Source organism: Pleurodeles waltl, chromosome 5 (genome assembly GCF_031143425.1).
Source record: "Pleurodeles waltl isolate 20211129_DDA chromosome 5, aPleWal1.hap1.20221129, whole genome shotgun sequence".
Classification (NCBI taxonomy): Eukaryota; Metazoa; Chordata; class Amphibia; order Caudata; family Salamandridae; genus Pleurodeles; species Pleurodeles waltl.
Genome location: NC_090444.1, coordinates 704,600,277 through 704,615,829, shown reverse-complemented (window position 1 = coordinate 704,615,829; position 15,553 = coordinate 704,600,277). Strand labels below are relative to the sequence as shown.

The 15,553-nt window shown below is 39.7% G+C and overlaps 1 protein-coding gene across 2 annotated transcripts in view; it reads right to left on the bottom strand.

The window, feature by feature from the left end:
- The window catches only part of MAP3K5 (mitogen-activated protein kinase kinase kinase 5), a 759,411-nt gene that overhangs the window by 321,156 nt on the left and 422,702 nt on the right, over positions 1 to 15,553 (bottom strand). The gene's annotated exons all lie outside the window — the stretch shown is intronic.

Below are 15,553 nucleotides of genomic sequence, written 5' to 3'. Positions count from 1 at the left end.
GCGAAAATCTCTAGGAATAATGAGCCAGCCTGGCTGTGCATACCAGCGAAAACGCGTCTAGAGAACTTTGTCAGCTCTGGTGGCCACATCTTAGGAAGGATAAAGACAAACTGCTGAGTTCTTACTAAAACTGTGCTTGGTTTCTGACTAAGGTCCAAGGATGAAATGCTAAATATTGACATTCACTGAGTCAATGGTGTGAGCGGAGTTTATAGGGGATGTTAGACATTCTCTTCTGCCAATGGTGGGTGAATGGAAAATATACTCGGGACACTGAACCTAGCAAACGGTCTTAGAGTGAATGAGCGTGAGTGCTATTGTTGACTTAAAAATGTATTTTGGCCCTTTTATCACAGGTGGGCACCCAGGACAACGATGTCCACATATTAATATTTTAACTGTATTTAGGCTTCATACTGCATACAATTCAAGTTAAAGAATATCAGCGATAAGAGGTCGGCTTGTGGTATACCATGTGAGCTAAACAGTAAGACCCTTTTCGTATATTCCATGAAGGCACAGTTCCTGAATTTCATAAGCTGGATAGTAATGCCAGATATAATGTGAGGTGCTAACAGTCTAAACAGGCAGCAAGCAAAGATAGTGGTAGTGGTAATGTGCTACCACCGTACACAGATGAAGGTAATGGTGCTATCGGTTCACAAACACACACCCATTACTAGAAACACAGGGAAGGACAGAAATAGGCTATACTCTGTTCAAGGGCCATGGCTTGTCTGAGCTACCATGGTAGCCACCACCTAAAGTCTTATAGCTTCACTGTGTACATCCAAGGCTGAAGCTGTGTATGAAAGTGGTTATAACTGTTCTGTTACTGCTGGGGCACACCATTTTCTTTGTCAAACCACTGAATGTAAATGTACAATGCATTTCATTTGTGGCTTGGATTTACACGGAAATACACAATGCCGCCACTCACAAAGCTAACTACTACTAATATCCTCAAACTGTCTGGTGATCACAGAAAGTTAGATATGGTCTCATAATAGCCAGGGTGCTCTCAGGTATATCAAAGGCCATGCATTGATTTGTTACAATGACAGCACCGATGAACTCGAAATTCATATGAATGACCAAAGGATGCTTTTTAATGGAGGTGAGAGCTCTGACTTTTGAATAGTATGCAGAACTCTCAGCTCACTGAAAATCTGTCTGGAATGCAACATTTCATCCACCAACATGGGTTTCAAGTAAGATACGAATTGTAAATGCAGGTTGGAAAGAGGGAATAAAATGCTGACTGGTTTGAAGCCCCCTGTGCTTGTTTGTTCGGTCGCATTGACCATTTGCAGTTCAAAACCTAACGCAGGGATGTCAAGATGATTGGTTGGGCAAAGTCAGCCCTCTTTCAAAATCATGACCACATCCAGGAGAATCACTGCACTAAATTAAGACCAGTAACAATAGGTGATGTTTCCTGAAAGGATGGGACATGCTGATCGTGTTTTTCATAGGATGAAATGGTCAGAGCAAAACCTCTGGTCTTTGGAGCGATCCGGTAATGTAATGTGTTTTCCATGTGTATTTCTTAACCGCTCATCCAGAGACCAGGTGGGAAAGAGAAGGCATCTGAAAAAGCTAAATGCAGCACTTGCTTACCTATGACTGAAATCCATGAGGTGTGGATATTAGGACTTGGCAGTGAAGAAAAAGGAGAACTACACTCCCTACAATGATGTAATGGCTCCTGACATACAGAGCTGTGAAACTCGCCAAACTAATCAGAAAGTCACACAACTTACACAAGTAAGTCTTTTGAGCATTATACAGTTTTCCTCTGGTATTTTTGTACTGTAAGCCTTTAACATACGATTGGCCTAGAAACGGTCTCCACTGCCAAAGGCTCTGTGGTGAATGGCAAGGGATTGGATGACACACTACCCAGTTAATTCAAGAGGGTGGGTGAGAAGAGCCCACTGACATTAAACTCAAAGTCAAGAACTGATCCCTCCAGCCTAAGCTGCCACCATACTGTGACAAGAACAACTTTCACCTGGTGATCTCATTCATCACGGCACACCTCCATGTATTCAGCAGTTGCCTGTCTTCCCACTTCAACCAAGAACTGGCTTTCCTCTATGTTCTCTCAGTGAAGGAAGTGCAACCCAGGCCTACGGCTATGCACAACTCTCAGGGGTCAAGGCAGCTTACTTGCTTAACTGTCAATTATACTCAAGGATAGCCCTCTGGAAAATAAGTCTGTGACAGAAAAGATGGTCAAAAAGGCCATATTGAAGACCCATGTAATTAAAGTGCGTCATTGCTTACTTGACCTTCAGGGTGGAATATGATCTAGGAAACCTAGAAGTTATTTTGGAAAGGCGGCACTAATGCTCCTCAGAGACTTAAGCATTGAGCAGGCTTGTATCTCATCCAAATGAAGAAACTACATACAGCATATTATTTAAAAAAACAGACTGCATAAAATGGGATAAGTACTGCAGTATTAGGGAAGGCACTTACCCCACATGTTATGGGACAGTTGCTTCATTCAAACATTCTGGATTAAAGCAAGCAATACACCTGCTAAGGTCTTGGGAATAGAATTGGCTCTTTGATGCCACAGTTTACAATCATAGGCATTCCCTAAGACGGTTCCATGTCGGAACAATGCATGGTTTTACCATGCAAGCCGTTACTCCGCAGTCTTTACTATAAATGTATCTTTACCACGCATTTCTTTACCACATTTAAGGTTACAACGACATGCCTTAGGAAAAGTGCTGGACTTTGGAGCGGTATAATTTACTATTCCAACTCCAGTCTGCAAAATAGTAGTGCACTTTAAAATCCACAGCTGCTTTCCCTAAAGCATGTTGTTTTAACAACAGGCACGTCAGATTAATGCGTGGTAAAGGCGCAATCAATGTAATGGGCGCGTTGTAGCTGCAGCGAAAGGTTCAGCCGTTGTGGTACAGGCTACTTCCCCCAAAGATGTGAATATAAAAAGTAAGCATATTGATAGTGAAAAGGGAGAAATGGTGCTGTGTGAAGGCGTATGGTGCCCTCCAAAATTTCAGATTAACTGGGAACCTTGCAGAGAACATTTTGCCGCCCATGACTAGGGAATATCTCTGGGGAAGAAACAGCCTTCAGATTTGAAGCCACTGGATGTACAACACTACAACATTTACATCTGCAACAATTGTATTCTATTTTGTATTTACGACATTCAAGTCGTACCTATTTTGACAACTTATCTAATCAATTTTTTTCAGTGATTCCTATGCCGCGCTGTATTAAAAATTATCCAGTAAATTACAGTTTCCATCAATTTTTCTTTATATCCTCTACACAAGAACAAATGAACTAATTATTTTTAAAACAAAAAGCATTCTTTTTCAAGCCTATACATATCCTAAGTAAAAGAAAAGTACAAAGAAAGGCAGAGGTGGTCTCTCTTTGTGCTCTGCAGTCTGCAAGACCACCGACTCCCACAAAACAGGACCTTATGAGAAGAAATAAGAATAATATGTATATGGATATGCTTTGGGTATTTGTGTAGAGCAAACATAGTCGAAACACTTTTGAACACAGTGCACAGCCATGGGCATAGGTACAGAGGGGAGAATGAGTTTTGAGACTGGACTGGTTCTCACCGTAATATGGTGCCGCTCGTCAGCTGATGCCAATTATCTAGATAGATATAAAACTGAATAACAGAAAAAATCTTCCAGGTCCACAGAAGATAAACTTGGAAGCAAGTGGGGAAGCTCTGGGGGACTGACTTTCCTAGCATACTGTGATTCCTTTTTTCTCCCTGTACAAATGGCACAAAAGCCATTCACAAGCTATTCACACCTACCCAATCCAGAGCACGAAAACAGGGACGGTGGGGAGAACATAGGAGCCTCCTGTCAGGAGACACCCAAAACAAGGTTATTAAAGAAAGGAAGGCTAACCCACTTAACTATTTATTAACTTGTGAAGATAAGCAAGGATAGAACACCGCACACAATCAAATTTTAGTAAAACACAAGTCTAGTTACAACATGTGATGTCTAGTTTCCATTGGATAGATGGGACAAACAATACAATGATGTCCAAATCAAAATTCTTTACAGGTGATGTCTTTATTGTCAGGAGTGTTGTATTTGGGGTACACAAAGTACTTCACTGCAGACACAGCCAACACGTGTTTCGTCACGCTGGTGACTTTTTCAAGGCTGTAGAAAAGCACATATGTACATAATATGTAATACCGTTTACGTAACAACTGATACACACATCTACATGAACAAATAGTAGTGTTTAAATGATAAAATAATTTTTTGTTTAGTCAATGACCTCAGTGTAACCAACATGAGAAAAGGAAAATATCCCAAAGGAATAAGCAACCATGTGAGACTACAGGACATGGCCAAACAACCAAAAGTCACAGAGAGCTGTCAAAGATACACCGTATGTAGTGTGCCAAACGAAGACCCGGCGAAAAGGATAATAATGACATAATGCTGGACATGAACGGAGATAAGGAAATAAGTGAAGTTAGGGAACATGCAATGAAACCCAGTGTAACTCCATAGGCAGAAGTCAAGAAAACAAATAGTCCAAATGAGTTGAAGAGTCCAAAGAAAACCAGCCAAAAGTGAAACGGTAGTTACAAAAAATGTTTGTACCTATTTGGGCGTAATACTGGCACGACAAAGTCAATAAATCAATCAAAAAAGTAATACGAGTCCATGCGTCTGGAAATGTAGGAAAAATAAATAATACAAGCACCAATGGTTACATATAATGACTACAAAAAAAAGCAAGACCAGATGTACCACACCGTACAAAGACGATACTAAAACCCCCAAAAAACCCTCAAGATCCGAAAATATCTGAAATCGGGCTAGTCCAAATCCGAAAGTCCTATCGCACGAAAAACTCCAAGATAAGTACAGGTGTGTCAATATCATGGACCATGATAAGTCCAGGAACAAGTTCTAAAAGAAAATAAAAAATCATAGCTAAAAGCCGTGCCTAAGAGAAAAATGTATTATTTATGAAAGTAAAATAAAAGATAACTAAAGTGTAATACCTAATTGTGCTGAGGATGTAGAAAAATTATATGTGCCTCTAAAAATTCCAAATAAGCAAGGGATAACGTTGACAGAGTCAAAATAACTTACTAATCACAAAAAGGCCAAAAAATATGAGTGTAAATCGATTGAGCCAAATTAAGTATCCCCAAAGTAGAGAACACACAAAGATTGTAGTAAGCAAGTAGAGGTCTGAAATAATTCTAATGTAATAAAGGATACAGTTATGGCAAGTGACGGCAGTTTCTGTCCTCCCAATTATTAAATAGGGGAAAACAAAGCAAAGGCAGAGGCCGTGATGAGCTAGTCAGAGATCAATGAGTACGAGGTGAACGCCATAGTATTAGCAAAAGAGGGAATAAATGTAACGAAAAAACTCCCCTCAGGGCGCCCCATGTGTCTAAAAAACCCGTATCAGAAAGGGAACTCCATACGGAGTATAATATGCCAATCCAAATTCCAAACTCACTGTAGAGAAACAGCGATCCCGAGTACTAAATGACGTGCCGACAAACAATCTATGCATCACGAATAGCGCGAAATATAAATACGCGCGAGAAAGAGGATCCATAGAGATCGACATAGGACAGTGGAAGTAGTAGACGGGGACAAAGTCAACAAAAAACACCAGGCTGCGTGGCGGCCATCTTGAATTGCCGAACTGGATGAAGTGGATGATATAGTACAACTAAAGAGGTAATGAAAACAACGCCTAAATCAGATGCAAGCTACAAAAAGGAAAATAGTGTGTAAGTACAGGTGAATGTGGGTGCCATAGCAAAAAGCACATGAAGAAATCATAAAATTCAATACATAAAGCCACCATCGTACTAGTAACAAACGTTGAACACATGCAAGTCCAAGATTAAAACGAAGACCCCAAACCAAAAAGTAAAATAAAGCAGGGCAGACAGTCTGGTGACACTGGGAGAGAAGAAACAGAAAACCCAAAAAGGTTGCATAGATCCATAATAAATAATATGCATATAATATAGGAGATACATGTGTAATACCACAAACACAACAGAACCAAACAGTAAGAACCATTATAAGCAAACAGAGTAATATGGGTAGGAGTACAACATCTCGAATTGGAAAAAGAACATAGACAATATAAGAAAATAATAAGTGAATGTGGAATTCAAATCAGAGTACAAACACTTATAAGTTCTAACAGCAAAAATATTACTACTACATAAACACGGTTGGGCAATAAATCTTAAATAGCCCGGGGATGTAAGAAAACAAAGTAAGGTACGAGGAAACAGGTTCCAATACAGCTAACTAAGGAAGACATGTAATTCTCGGTCCATGTTGAGGCCCAGCTCTACAGTCAGAAGTTTTATTATCCATTTGGCCTCACATCTGCGTAAGTCTTTAGTCCTGTTGCCAAATCTGGGAGAGAGATCCACATGGGCAATTCCATGGAATCTGATGTTCAAAATGTAATTTTCCCCGTGTAGAAAGTTGAAGTGAGTAGCAAGAGGGTAGGTTGAAGTATGGTTCCTAATCGCTCTAATGTGTTCTTGTATTCGCTCCTTTAGTGGACGAATGGTACTGCCCACATATATTAATCCACACACACAAATAATACAATAAACAGTATATTTGGTATTACAGTTCATGAAGTGTCTAATGTGGTAAGAGAGATCACTATTGTAAGAAAAGGATGTGGTTTTGTTAAGAGCCATAGAGCAAGACACACAACAATCACATTTATAAAAACCAATAAGTTTGTCAGGGAGCCAAGTAGGCTGTGATGTCTTAGTCAATGGTGTTAGAAAACTAGGACATAGAAGGTTTCTCAGCGTTTTACCTCTGCTGTGTTTAATAGATGGCATTTATTGATCACAGAAGTCAAGCCCGTATCTAGTAATAAAATATGCCAGTGTTTTTTTATTATCCGATACACTAGCATGCTAGCGGGGCTGAACTTAGTAACGAAAGGAATGATTCCTTTCTTCCTGGCAGACTGTGTGCCTTTGGTACGGCCTCTGATAAGTAAAGATTGACGAGGTTTCAATGTAATACGTTTGTTGGCCTTTGAAATTAGATCTTCCGAATATCCTCTAGCACGAAAATGTTGTGCCAGGTCTCCAAGTTCTTCTGAGAAAATGTTATCGTCACTGCAGTTGCGGCGTATCCGAATCATTTCACCATAAGGTATAGCCTGGATCTGAGATTTGGGATGTGCGCTATTTGCGTGGAGAATAGAATTACAAGCTGTGGGTTTCCTATATAATCTAGATGAAATCTTATTCCCGGTCACATAAAGAAAGAGATCAAGGAATTCGATTTGGGTGCTGTTGCTTTTGTAAGTGGAGGAAAGATTGAAGTCATTGGTGTTCAGATGGTCAATCAAAATTTTCAGGTCAGGGATGCCGCCTGTCCAAATCATAAAGATATCATCAATATATCTGCCCCAAAATAAAATATGTTGGGTAATCTGATTGGGGCAGTTGGACCAAAGATGGCGTTTTTCAAATTGACCCATATAAAGGTTGGCATAGGAAGGTGAGAACTTTGTACCCATAGCTACCCCCTGGCATTGCTGGTACCAACGTCCATTGTGTAAAAACACAGTTATTGTCTAGAAATAGCTTAGTGAGATCTAAAAGCATTTGAGTATGTTCATATAGGGTAGCATCACGGTCTGCAAGTGTAATGGCAAGCATTTCCAAACCCTTTGCCAACGGAATGGAAGTGTATAATGAACTGACATCCAAAGTTACAACAATATACTCCTCTGACCAGTCAATGTCCTCCAACTGACACAGTAAGTCTCTAGAGTCCTGTATATATGCTGGTAGATTTCGTACCAGGGGTTGTAAGAATGAGTCAATAAATTCCAAAATTTGTTCAGTAGGTGAGCCTATTCCAGAGATGATGGGCCTACCAGGTGGGAACAGTCCAGATTTGTGAACTTTAGGCAGGATATAAATACACGGTGCCCTAGGTGTACTGTTAAACAAAAATCTAAATTCTTGGTCAGAGATGAGACACATATTCTTCCAATGCATCAGTCTTTGTTCAATCAGGTCAACAACTTTATGTAGGGGGTTCTCTGGTAAATAGGAGTAGGCTGTAGTGTCACTTAGCTGTCTTTCAATCTCGCACACATAGTCCGATCTATTCATAATCACCACATTGCCCCCTTTATCAGCTTCTCTAATAATGATGGCAGTACACATGGAGAGTCTCTGTAGGGCCAGGACCTCATTGTGGTTAAGATTGTTTCTCATTCTACAGGTCTGTGTCCTAAGTTTGTCCTCTAATTCAAACAGATCAGTACTTACAGCTTTATAAAAGACATCAATATTATTGTCAGGAGGTAGTATGGGAACAAAGGTCGATTTAGGTTTAAGACCACTGTCAAGGTCCAATTTAGATTGAATATTCAAATGAGAGAGTAATTCCTCCATGCTCACTCCAGCAGGAGTAGTGGGATCAAGAGATAGAACAGTCTGGATGTAACGTGTATCACTTATAGATCTATTACAAGTGCATTGAATGAGATTAGGTGCTTTATTATGTGTAACTTTATTGAGATTTTTTTTTTCAATTTGAGTCTAAGTATGTATTTAAATAAATCTATATGGATATCTGTAAAATCTGGTCTAAAGACAGGACAGAATCCCAAACCTTTTTGTAGAACATTTATTTCATCATTAGTCAATATCAATTTGGACAGATTAATAACCTGTACCGAATCAGTCATGGGTGAGGGTAGTGAGGAAACATTGCAACACTTCAAGTTCTCTGTGTCCTGGCAATGGAGCGAGTGGTCACGCCCTCCCTTGTGTCTCCCACTGTGTTTCTTCCCACCCCTACGGGTAGGTTTGTGTTTGGGGGCCTGTTGTAGTTCACCCTTACTACCCCATTTATTAACTTGTGGTGGTTGGGAATAGCCATTACAGAGAACAATGTGCCAGGAAAGAGCATGGGGAACTCTCTAAGCTGCAGTAAACTCTCTTCCGCACCCAAACGTCTGACCAACTACAATGGATACCTCGAAGATCCTAAAGGAGCCCTGAAATGTGTTTATGCTGTCTTGGCGTTCTCTGCAAACATTTATCACAGGTTCCACTTGTATGTAGGAAACACAAAATAGAATTCTGGAGTGACTATGATCACAGCTGTTCCACACACTCCACTATCATCTTCTACACAAGCAGATACGTATAGACCAATCCATGGTGAATACTGATAGGTGAAGGACCTAGTTGCCAGGAACGAGCAGACCATTTCAAATATGCGGGACAGGCCTGCAGTCGTCTCTCTCAAGAAGGAGCAGGTAAAACTGTCTGCCTTGCCACTATCATCCATATCCACTGTCTCTCCCCTATAGTCTTGTGTACAGACAGTAGCCATGCACTTTCAGGAGCTAGGCCTGGTATGTCACTCCACACTACATAGCCCAGCTCTGGCTGTCAACCAGTGTCACCAATGCCCCCCTTATACATACATGATTGTTGTGTGTGCTGAGGTGGCTGGCCACAAAGCCTACAGCTTGCTATTATAAACGGAATGTAGCATGGAGCATGTTGTCCTAAGCCATACTGAGGGCCTTCCTCTGCCCAAAAGTAATAAAGCCTTTTTGTACCCGGGTTTGTAGAGATTCATCTCTACGTTCAAAACAGTCATGCATTTAGAGACATCGAGAATTATTTCAAAAAGAAAGAGAGACTACAACCAGTCAGTTACCGACATTCCCTCTTGGTGGTGTGCATTACATAGAGCAGAAAGGTTGTGGGGCAGCTAAGTGGTATGCTCCACTGGCTGTGAAGACCCAGAGATGGAGTACATTACCTCTGCAGGTACCACATTTAATGGTATGATTTCCCTCTGAAAATATAGTCCCACCAGTACAGTCAAAGAATTCATATATGTGCCAGAAGAGGCGAGCTCATCTCACCATGGACAAGACTACGATGCTGCTGGCCTTATCTGGGTGGTGCGTGGTGTGTGAGGGGAGACAAGTGATCTCTCAAAGATCTGCCAAAGTGTTCAGCTGACAACTTCCAAACCTTGGGTCCTAAGAGCTGCCCCTTCAGTAGGGGACAGAGTGGCACCAGAGGCTCTGTTTACACATCCATGGACAAACTGTGGCTACGCACCCAAGGTTAAGACCAGGTGATGTGAGGGCACAGGGGTAGTTCTTCGACACTCTCCCATCGCATGACAGCGGTAAATGCTGTCCAAAGATGGACATTTTTCTTTGTCACTCGTATACTAGTTATTTGTTTTATCTGAGTAACATTCTTAAGTCGACAACACAGCATTTGGGAAAACAGTCGACAGGATTAAAATTCCCAGAAACAATAACGAGGAGCAGGACGTGTCATTAAAAACAACATATGGTTTCTCTCGTTACGATTTTATTTTAAACCAGACATTTCAACACTTACATTTCTTTGAGGCTTTTCCCCCTTGCGGGGCAGACGTCCGCTAGTTCTAATTTTGCTCCTGAGAAGATTTAAAATCCAAATTTCTTTTCAGTTTGTAACTCGCCAACTGATTTTAACAAACAACATTTTTTTAACTAGCGCCGAGAACAGTCGACACTATATTTGCTTCGTTACTTCAATTCAGGCCGAGCTCCGGCCAGACACCTTCACGCGCCACATTTTCAAATTTCACATCCTTCACCTTACGGCTATTTATAACATGAAGAGAAATGGCCTGAGAAAACATTGTTTGCAGCTGACACTAGTAATACCATGTTTCCTGCCAGCACAGGGCATCCTTCCTGTTTTCTGTCGCAGCTTATCGTTATATCATTCTACTTTTGGCCAACAAATTTATTTTGAAAATGAGCTGCTCGGGCAACACAAACCCCCCAGATGTTGAACTTCTAGAAACTAAGCATATTTGAATCTTTGGAAGAACAGTGGTACCAGAATTATGCGACAGAGGATCAATTTACGCAACATAGTTGACTAAATTATGCGCCAAGAAAAGGAAAATTGTGCGGTGTAAATTGACACTTTTTATGATAGTACTGGATTCATTATGCTGTCATTTTGACATATGGTAATAATGTCTGGGCTAAGAGTTTAGCTCATTAGTAGGCCTGGACGGAGTTTGCAGAGTTGCGCTATGCGGAGCTCCACAAAGTGCCCAAAAAACTCCACTGCCCTACACGCAGTTCCGCAAGTGGCAGAGTGCATCTGGTTGCGCCGTTTGCGCTGATTTTTAGTGGCAGGTGTTTGTCCTGTGCTACAAAATCAGCGCAAACGGCTTTGTGCGCAGCAGAAGAGGGCTCTGCTTCTTTTTTGCCGTATCAAGTTGATTTTCTACTTGAGGGGCAGCCACCTCAAAGCGAACAGAGGTTTCTCAACGCAACCATACTACGATCGCTCGCGTTGAGAAATCTCGCCGGGATGTGGTTTTGAGTAAGATTTCCCTTGGTTCCGCTCGTCAACTCACCGCACAGAAAAAACTTCACTCCATTACGCAGAGTTTTTCTGAACTCCACACTCTACGCGGAGTGGGAAAAAAACTGCAAACTCCACGAGCGGAGCAGAGTTCATTGGCTACCCCTTCTCATTAGTACCAGTTTAACAAATACAGAAATAAAACTACTGAAACATGAACATTCAACCTTTGCAGGGGGGCTTCCACTGTGTTGTCACTTTTTTTGTAACTTTTGATCCGAAAGAGCAAGAAATAAACGTATTTTTGTTAAAATATGTAGATTATACATTAGATGAAGTGGCAAATGTAGTCTATGATTATGCAGAAAAAAAAACTGCCACATAATCTCATAATTCTAGTTGCCCTATTTATAGCACTCCAATACCTTTATTGAACAGGTTTTCCCAGAAATAAGATTATTAAATAAAACTAATTTTAGTGGCCCCTTGTATTTGCAGTTTGAAAAATGTGTAAAGATACGGATAATATGAGGCTTTCCACATTCTACTCACTCTCATGTGAAACGTTTTACTTTTGAGAGTTTTCAGACTTTTTTTGCTTCCTCTACTGAAGGCTTTCTGTTGAGCCTCTCCTTGGAAAATAATACAAAACAGTGAGAGGATACAACAATTAAAAACAAGCACTGGCAAAAAATGTTGGTCTGTTGTTGGCCACCGAGCCTTTTGGCATTGTAAATGCCTATTTTGCTTTGCCAAGGTTTTTGCAAAAAATTTAGCATTGTGGAAACCAGCCAAATCCTCATCACTCTATAAAAAAAATTAAAAAAAACATTGGCTAAATGCAAAAATATTTTTTGGTTCAAGAAAAAAACACACATTGCCATATAAGCCCCTGGGTTTATAATGAGTTACTTTGTGTGCAGCTGAGCTCCTTTTAAGAGGGCAGAATGACATCACTCAGAGTGAAGTTAGGCAATGGCTGAAGCTGGCTGACCCACTTTCCTAAGCTGTATGTTGTAGCAAGCGCAACAAAAGGATGAATGACAATAAAATACCAACAGACAAAGAGGACCATCTGAAATCACCTCTATGTGTGTATATTATAAAAATAATTTTAGTAAAATTAAAACGTCTTGTTTAACGTTAACGCCATACCTAGAAATAATCTATAAGCATATCAGTTCCTCTGCTAAACAATCAAACTGCATCTGAAGTTCTTCTGTTCCCCAGTGATGAAAACATATCAAAGCTGCCATCTGGTTAATCTGCACAAGCAATTCCATCCCTGAAGTCAGTGAACCCCAGGAGGTCCGCTGAGCCTATTTAGGGGGTCTATGGACTCATTATTTTCTGTCAATAATCATAACCATTTTGAACAAAATAACTCCATACAGATGGTTCATCCTTAAAGGAAAATAGATTTATCAAGTAACAATAATAATTTAAGTCCACTGTACTGACTGTCCAATGTATTTGATTATATGTATTAATTCAACTAATAAAGAAACATTTAAAAATAAGCATATGCATTTTAATTTATTATTGGATAAAGCAGAAAATATAAAGAACAAAAACCCTGAAAATACCGTCACCTTGAGTCCAATGACAGACATTGACGTTTTTATATAAATATCCTTACACTAATAAACATCCCCAGGATTTAAAATGTGTCTCTTTAGATTTACGTTGAGAAAATAAAAATACTGTTCCTGCTCAACTTTCTGAAGATTGTGTATCCATTTATCACAATTTGGTTGTAAAGGGGCTCTCTAATAAGTAATTATTAAAGAGTATGTAATGAATAATGCAATAAAAACATGGTTAATTTGTGAATATTCACCAACAGTTGATCCTTAGGCCAGCCAGTGTATTTGGCTTTGGGAGATGGCATTAAATAAACCTTAAACTTTACACCAAGAGAGAGGAAAATGTCAGGCCAAAATTATGCAATCACAGGACAGGTAACAAATACATGCTGCCAATCCCCATTTATTTACAAGATAGCTACGTATTTGATATTTGAAACAGATAGTGGAGGAACATTTATGGAGGTCACACGGTGTGTAATAAAGTATCCATTTTGTAAAGAACATAACACCCTCCATGAAAATGAATGCTATGCAGTGATGATTAAGTGATAGTATTAATGTTATCCCAATCTCTCTTTTCCTGCATACCGACTTTAAAGTTAGCCCATTTAGATTTGATTTGACTTATTTCTGATTCAACCTCTTTAGGCATTTTTTCTAATAAAAAAACTAACGCGTATTTATGGGATCTAGTGCTAAAAAAGAAATTGAAAAAAAGGGGGGGTCCATAATACTTTGTGATTGTGTGATCTCAGTTGCGGACCAATGTTTAATAATCTGCAAGCCAAGCAGAAACAGCCAAAGCCTCGTTGGAAATGAAGGGAGGTATTTTATTTTTGTTGCCCCAATTTCCCTTCTGCCCAGTGAGGCCCAACCTGCTGTCAAAAGCTGCGAGAAACACTTTTATCTCAGTGAGAGGGATCTCAAAATGGAGTGATGGGATCCTTGGTACTTTAAAAAGCCTAGCTCGATTCTCAGATATAACTAGGGACTTATAGTAGAGCTTCTTTGGGATTTAAAGAGCCTGACAGTACCGAGTCAAAGGTTTTTTTTCTTAGCACATCTAGTAGAAAGTCAGTAGTGAGAATTTTATTAGTTGAAAAATATCTGATGCTTCTGCAAGGAAATAAGTATTTGCAGCTGGACACATTCAGTATGGTACTGCTGGAATAAAGAAAGCAATAGTTTTAGCAGCCGACTAACTATAACTTTTGACAATACGTTATAATCTGCATTTAAAAGATAAACACGGTGATACGAACCCAGTTCGAATGGATCTTCACCAGGCTTAAGAAAACAAACAATCATACCCTTGCCAAATGAGAGTGGCAAAGACTAGCTTAATAACACCAGATTAAATAGACTAGTTAGAGGGGAGATCAATTGAGAATAAAATATAATGCAACATTTTGAGTCAAAACAGTCTACACTGCAAAGTATTTCTATTGGCTTAACTGAGATATTACTTTCTTTAACTCGAGTTCAGGCAGTTTTCAAGCTGATGGACAGGATACCCTTCTCATAGATTGTTTGAGCTAAAATGGTCTACTGCTGCTGGGTAACTATACTATTTGTGGGATCTTTGATTGCTGTGAATAAAGTATATGATTAGCCTTCTCTTTACCAGACCCTGCCAAAAATGAACCGTTTTTTTCCCCTTCTTCATAAACAGAGGCCTGAGCTGTGTTTTCATTAACTATTAATGTCTCTAAAAAAACAATAGTTGTGCAATTTTTTTAGGGAGTCTTGATAATACATATTTTCGGTTGCTGGAGTCTAAGCAAAATCCCTTGCTAACTGGACTATGAGCTGGTTTTTTTTTCTGGTTTTAACTGTTTCAGTGTTACATCTGAATGCTTTGAAAGATATGAGGATGCCTCAAATAGTAGCCTATAATCCTTTTCAAACAAGGAATATGAATAGTAGTATTCTGATTAAGAACAAAGAATTCTATTATCTCGGCCTTCAATTAGAATATGATTCTTTGTTCGTTGGTCAGTGGTTTCTCTAATCTCCATCTAATTAAATGGACCATTGTGTCAAGGCTCATCAGGTGCCACTAATGCATGGTTGGAAACTTTGCCACCTAGTACAGTGGCTGAGACTAGAAAATAGTACATCCGCTAAGCTGGTTTAAATCTTTCCAAAACACATTAAAAGACTTTTCCGTGTGGGTTGATCTACACCACCGGTCAATAAGACACTGCGTGGCAGTAATTTGGTGAAACACAGCTAAAGCATGTTTTTTTAGTTTCAGTACTAGCAGGATTAGAGTAATTAATTTGACAGAAAGGTAAGAAATGGCTCATTCCTGATTGGGCCATAATGGGAAGCAATATTAGCACATAAGGACCCATGATAAGGGGAACAAAGATCCCTCTATTATATGACCCATGCAGGGGCTGTTCTAACACGTTAACACCTGCATATTTATTAATCATAATAATTAACCCACATGATGCCATGAAAAACAGGCTAGAACCTTAAAGCTTTAAGGGAGTTATCCTTGCTACACCCTAAATGAACTTTTTGCAATAAA